Below are 6419 nucleotides of genomic sequence, written 5' to 3' on the forward strand. Positions count from 1 at the left end.
CTCTCCACACACTCACCGGACCTGGGCTAGGGCTGGGTCTATATATTGGTAATTTTAATTGATATGTATTGACCTAGGTTTGTCACATTATTTTCTATTGTTTGTTCCTTACATTTATCCTGTGTTTAATAGTTTGCCAAGTTTGGTGGGTTCTTTCTTTGCCATTCTTGGAATTATGGGCATTTTGATCCCTTCCTAGAATATCTTTAATATTCTGTATAAGGCTGTTTTGATTGTCGTGAATTCTCCATTAAACTTGAAAGAGAGTTTTGCATGGTTTGTTAGTCTGGATTAGGATTTGTTTTCTTGCAAGTCTTGTAGTACTTTGCTCCATGCTCTTTTTGACTTAATGGTTTGTGAGGAGAAGTCTGCTGTTATTCTAATGGGTTGTCCTTTAAATGTGATCTGTTTCTTTTCTCTAGAGGCATTTATTTATTTATTTATCTAAGTTTTGTATTTTAGAGAAGTGTCTACAGGGTGTTCAGGATCTTACCACTAAATCGGACTCATAGCGATATGCCTGTTTGCAGCCTCCCAAGAGCTGGGATTAGAGGAGCATGCCACCATGCTCAGTCTCAGTTGTTGTCTCTGCATGCCCTTGGGGTGGGGCCAGCACAGCAGGCCCAGCGATTGAATCCCTGGCCCCTGTACCTGCTTGCAGGTATTTTAATCCACTGAGGTATTTGACTGGCCCTTCTAGAGACTATTGTTCTTGTGCTGGATTTCTTGGATCTTGTCTATTATATGTCTGGCTGTAATTTTAATTGGCTTAGTCTTATTGGGGCTTTTATATATCTCAGTTACCTGAATATCAGATTGTTTTCCCATATTTGGGAATTTTTCTGCTATTACTTTTGCCCATATTCCCTTTATGTCATTTGTGTTGCCTTTCTCTCACTGTTGCATATTATTCAGTCTTATGTTCATCTTTGTTTCATGTTGCAGATGTTGAAGTATTATTTCCTGGAATGTTTTGAAGATATCTTTCCTTACCTTTTCACTAACTACAGCAGTGTCTTCAAAGCCTGAAAGCCTGTCTTCACTTATATTCAAATGGTCTTGCCAAATTCTGATTGAGTTTTTAATTTCCTGTATATATCTTTGAATCTGCTTCAGGCATCCTATTTCTTTTCTATATTGCTCTTTCATGGTTTCCATCATTTTTCTATTCTCTATTTTTTATTAATGTTTTCTTTAGAAATGCTTTTTTTAGAAGTTCTTTCATTGTAGTTCTCATTTCTTTTTTTCCCTGTGAGTTTAACTCTGATCTGATTTCCTCTATCCACTTCTGAATTTTTTTTTCACTGAAGTTGCTATTATTTCAGAGATTTCAGGTGTGTGGCTTCAGATTTATTCTATGCCAATGTCTCCTCTGTTAGGGTTGGATGGATTCTGGGCCTGAGGTTGCATTTTGCTCCTTCTTTTTGTCATTTTCTATTTCAGAAAGAACTCTTTATTTGATTTCTGTGATACCTTTTTGTGAAAGTTTCATAGTAGGTAGTTGTATCACTGGAGTCAGACTATACTATCTCAGAGATTATTGTTTTGTGTGTGTCCCAAGATTTTGCCTTCTCTTTTGATTGAGAATGAGATATTGCTTTCTGCTTGGCACTGTCCTCTGCCCTTCAGTGTAGGGCTTTTGTGAAGTTATTACCCAAGTACCTCCCAATATTAATAATTAAAACATGTGATTAAGAGAAATATGTTTTCCTCTTTATAGTAGAACAGTGAGCATTACTAATACCAGCTAGTAAAAGTTATAAATGTGTAATCTTTTTTAATTGATGGGTTTGTACTTTAGACCATAGGAGCAAACATTCCTGCTATATAACCAAGCAGACCTTAAATCTCAAATTTGTATTTAAAATAGTTTCCCTGAGTTCTCTCTGGGCACCTCCCTTTTACACATGTAGACACTTCCAGACACCTAAAGCACATTGGCTCACTCCAGTTACCGGCTGCCGCTTCTGTGTCTAGGGAATGGTCCTGGAGTTCTGGGCCTCAGTCTGGGCTTGACTGGGCCCAGCAGTATGGAATGGGCTAGCTCTGCCTGGTGGCTGCCAGTCCTACAGCTCCATCCCGGTAGGCCAGCAGAAGTGGAATGAAATTTATCTTTCTTTATGGTAGAGTAGTACTCCATTCTATATAAATGCACATTTTCCTTTTCCATTCATTTCCTCATGGGCATTTATACTGTTTCTAAGATTTAGGTAGAAATTGTGAATAGTATTCACACTGATTTCCATGGTGGGTATACTACTTTACATTTCCATAAACAGTGTAGATGAGTACCGTTATTATTTGATAATTTTGATGATAACCATTCTTTCTGGGATAAGATGGTATCTCAAAGCAGTTTTAATTTTCATTTCCTTAACAACTTGCAATGTTGAACACTTATTTGTGTATTTATTGACTATTTATGCTTCTAGTTTTTGGTTTTTTTCTTTCAGGGAGTTTAATTTTTTTGAGTTCTTTATATGATCTAGATATTAGCTGTTGGTCTAAGAAATAGATGACAATTTTTTTACCCTTGTTCTGCAGGTTGTCTCTTCACTGTGTTGGTTTTTTCTTTGCTGCGTAGAAGCTTTATAATTTGATATGATCCCACTTCTGGATTATTGCTGTTATTTCTTGTGCCATTAAGATTCCAATCAAAAATCCTTGCCTATGGCTATGTCTTTAAGAGTTGTATATATTTTACCTTGCAGTGGATTGTTTCTGTTTTTGTATGTAGATATATTTTGATTTTAGCTTAGTACATGGTAATTTTAGTTTAATATGTGGCTAGACTCAATCTTCTGCATTTGAATATACAATTTTCCAAGGATTATTTATTAAAGAGGTTATTATCTCTTCAGTGTATTTTTGGTCTTTTTGTTAAAGATCAACTTGCTATATGTACCCCAAGTTGTTCTGCTGCTTCTCTTCTGCTCCATTGATCCACAAGTGTGTGTTTTTCTACTAGTACCATACTATTTTCAACATCGTGGCTTTACAGTATAACTTCAAGTTGGGAATTGCTATGTGATCTGATTTGCTTTTTTTTTTTTATCAAGGATTGCTTTTGATATTCTGTGTCTCTTTGTGTTCCATGTAGACTTTAGGATTGTTTTCTCAAAACTTTTTTTTTTTTAATGTATTTGGTACAGGGTCTCACTACATAGCTTGGACTCTGTAGTAATCCTCCTGTTTTTAGTTCCTTCTGCCCTCAGCACTGGGATGCAAGCATGTGCTGCCACACCTGGACTTTGTAGCAGGCTCAGCTTGCCCGGGGATGGATCAGTGAGGAATGTGGTGCTGGGTATTGAACCCTGGTCTCTGTTACTCTAGATCTATGAGAAATATTGTTGCTGTTTTGATTGAAATTACATTAAATCTGTATATCAGAATTGGCAGTGTAACTATTTGGTTATATTAGTTCTGCTTATCTACGGATAGGGATATCTTTCCATTTCCTGATGTCCTTCTCAATTTCCTTTTTCAGAGTGTTATAATTTCACTGTAGAGATAAAGACTGTTTCCTTAGGATAATTCCTAAGTATTTGATGTTTTTTATGCTATTATGAATGATGATGTTTTTGTAATGTATTTTTCAGTGAGTTCATTATTGTATAGAATTGCTATTAATTTTTTGTGTTTATTTTGTATCCTGCTACATTGCTGAATTTGATTGTTAGCTCCAGGAGCCTTTGTTGGAGACTTGTGGGTCTTGCATATAAGGGGACATGTCACCACAAATAATGGTACAATGTTTTGACTTTGTCCTTTTCTATACATTTTAATTTTATTTCTTTCTCTTTCATGACTGTTCTAGTCAATATTTCAAGGATTTTGTTGAATAGGAGTGATGACAGTGAACATTATTGGCTTGTTCCTGATTTTAAAGAGAAGGCTTTCAGTTTTTCCCTATTTAATATGATGTTGGAGAAGGTTGATTGTACATGGATTTATGAGGTTAGAATAATTTCTTGATATACCTATTTTTTTCAAAGATTTTATCATGAATGGATGCTGAATTTTGTGCAAAATTTTCTCTGTGTATATTCAGACGATCATGTGGTCATTGTCCTTGCTTCTGTTTATATGATGAATTACACTTATTGCTTCATAAACTTTGAATCATCCTTGCATCCTTGGGATGAAGCTTATTTTTTCATGGTGTATGATCTTGATTATTTAATGCATTTTGTTTTGCAGTATCTTTTAAATTTTTACTTATTTTTATTTTTAAAGAATATAAAATAGTGATAGAAAAAAGCATTAGAAAAGACACAAGATTTCATTAAAGAAAGTTTTAGGAATTCAGCAATGGTTGCTGTATTACATGATGCTATCTATGTCATTATGCAACACACAACATTATGTAATACAACAAAAGCTGTGAAATTCATATTATTTTGTTTGGTGAAATTCTGTAGCTTGTACTTTGGAAAAATTGTGCTTCAATTTCATTTCCTGTTATCTAATAGTTCAGATTTTCAATTTTCATTTTGGTAATATGTATGAATCTAGAAATTTCTTCTGAGTTTAGTTTTTTACATATATGTTTCTGAAGTAGTTGTTAATTATTTTTTAACTGTGACATTGTCTAAATCCAATGGTGATTTTATCTTTTTCTTTTCTAATTGCATTGATTTGCATCTTTTCTTTCCCTATTTGGTAAGAATGGCGAAGGGTTTATCTATTTTGCTTATTCCCAGCTTTATTTATGTTTAGTCCTCATTTCATCAGTTCTTTCCAGATCTTTATAATTTCATTCCTTATGCAAGCTCTGGGTTTGAACTATTCTTTTTTTGGTAAGACCTTGAAATTTATCATTAAGTTATTTATTTGGGCTTATTCTGTTTTTGTAATGTGAGTATCCACAGCTATAATCTTCCCTATATCGTTTCTTTTACTGTGTTCCTTAAGTTCTGTTATGTTGTACTGTCATTATCATTTAATTATGGGACTGTCTTATTTCTTCCTTAATTTCCTCTGTGACCCATTGATCATTCAGTGGTGTGTTATTTAATTTCCATACATTTGCATAGTTTTTTTGGCTTTTTTGTTGTTGATTTCTACTTTTATTGTGCTATAATCTGATATTATCTATGGGAAAGATTTTATTCCTTTGCATTTATTTAGATATGTTTGCTTATTCGACAAAACACCATATGCAGCTGTAAAGAATGTGTATGTTTTTTAGAGAACAAAATAGTTTTAAAGCAGAAAAATTATAAATGATATATAATTTCACCAAAAAATTACGAATTTCACATTTTGTTGTATTGCATAGTGCTGTCTTCCAATTAGTTGTTCATATATATGCATGCAAAATTGGAGCAAAAAAGAAAATATATATATAAGAAAGTAATATAGAGAAAAATGGAAAGTAATTGAAAAAAGACAAAACAAATTAAAGATTGACTGCTTCTTTCCATCGACTAGCAGAAATCCACAAACCAGTTGTACAAACCATCCTCCTTACATACATAGGTATATCTCTTTCCCCATCTCTCTCCTGTCCTCAACTCAGTAAAGAAAATGTGTATTTTGTTGGGTGGAATACTCTGGTGATATGTGTATGCTGTTCCAGCTTTCCTTACAGGGACTTATAGAACACAGTGCACATGGGCATTTTATACCTTTTCATACTAGCTTTATATTTATGAATAAGTATTAAGAAGCGTAGAATATTAATAGCTTTTTGGGTTGCATGATTTTTGTGAGGTAAGGACAAAGGTAAGATGTGTGAAGATTATTTTTAAGTTGGCATGGGAGCCAGATAATGTATCTGTCTGAGAGAGAAAATTATGTTATTATATGACTGAATGCCTCAGAAGAAAAGATGAATTGATGAGAAAGAGAGCAAGAAGATGAAGAAGTTGTTAGAATCTATGTTTCTAGACCTCACCTTACCCATTCTCTAAAAGTGAACCCTCTATATTCCCAGACTATTAGTTTTGTGTTCTTGCTTTGCCTTCTTTCTTAGGTTATAGCTGTAAACCCTACAACAACCCTGCTGACTTATTCCTGGATGTGATTAATGGAGACCCCTGTGCTGTGGTACTAAACAGACAAGAAGAAGACCATGAAGGTATATGACTTTTAAGATTCATATGCTTTTGCTTCATTGAGCAGAATCTTAGTGTGGTGGCTCATGAAATCTTGTCTTTGTGAACTCATCTTAGTGCATTGTTCTGATACCAGTCAACAGCCTTCTCCAAAAGTGTTGTGGATGTTTTCAATTTTTATTTATTTATTTATTTTTTTAGGAGAGTAACAATGGTTAGTACATTGTGTATTGTTACTGCCAAAGAAGTTTGTCATATTACAAGATATAGGCAAGAAATAATAAATAAACAACATAGATACAAACCTCTGCTTTTTTTAAAGTCAACAGAAAATGGAAATATACTTTTTAAAGTTTCTAA

General features: G+C 33.8%; 1 pseudogene; it reads left to right on the top strand.

Moving 5' to 3' along the window:
• Positions 1 to 6419, top strand: part of LOC101587488 — a 100772-nt pseudogene that overhangs the window by 46387 nt on the left and 47966 nt on the right.

This window comes from Octodon degus, unplaced genomic scaffold, assembly GCF_000260255.1.
Source record: "Octodon degus isolate 3935 unplaced genomic scaffold, OctDeg1.0 scaffold00125, whole genome shotgun sequence".
Lineage (NCBI taxonomy): Eukaryota > Metazoa > Chordata > Mammalia > Rodentia > Octodontidae > Octodon > Octodon degus.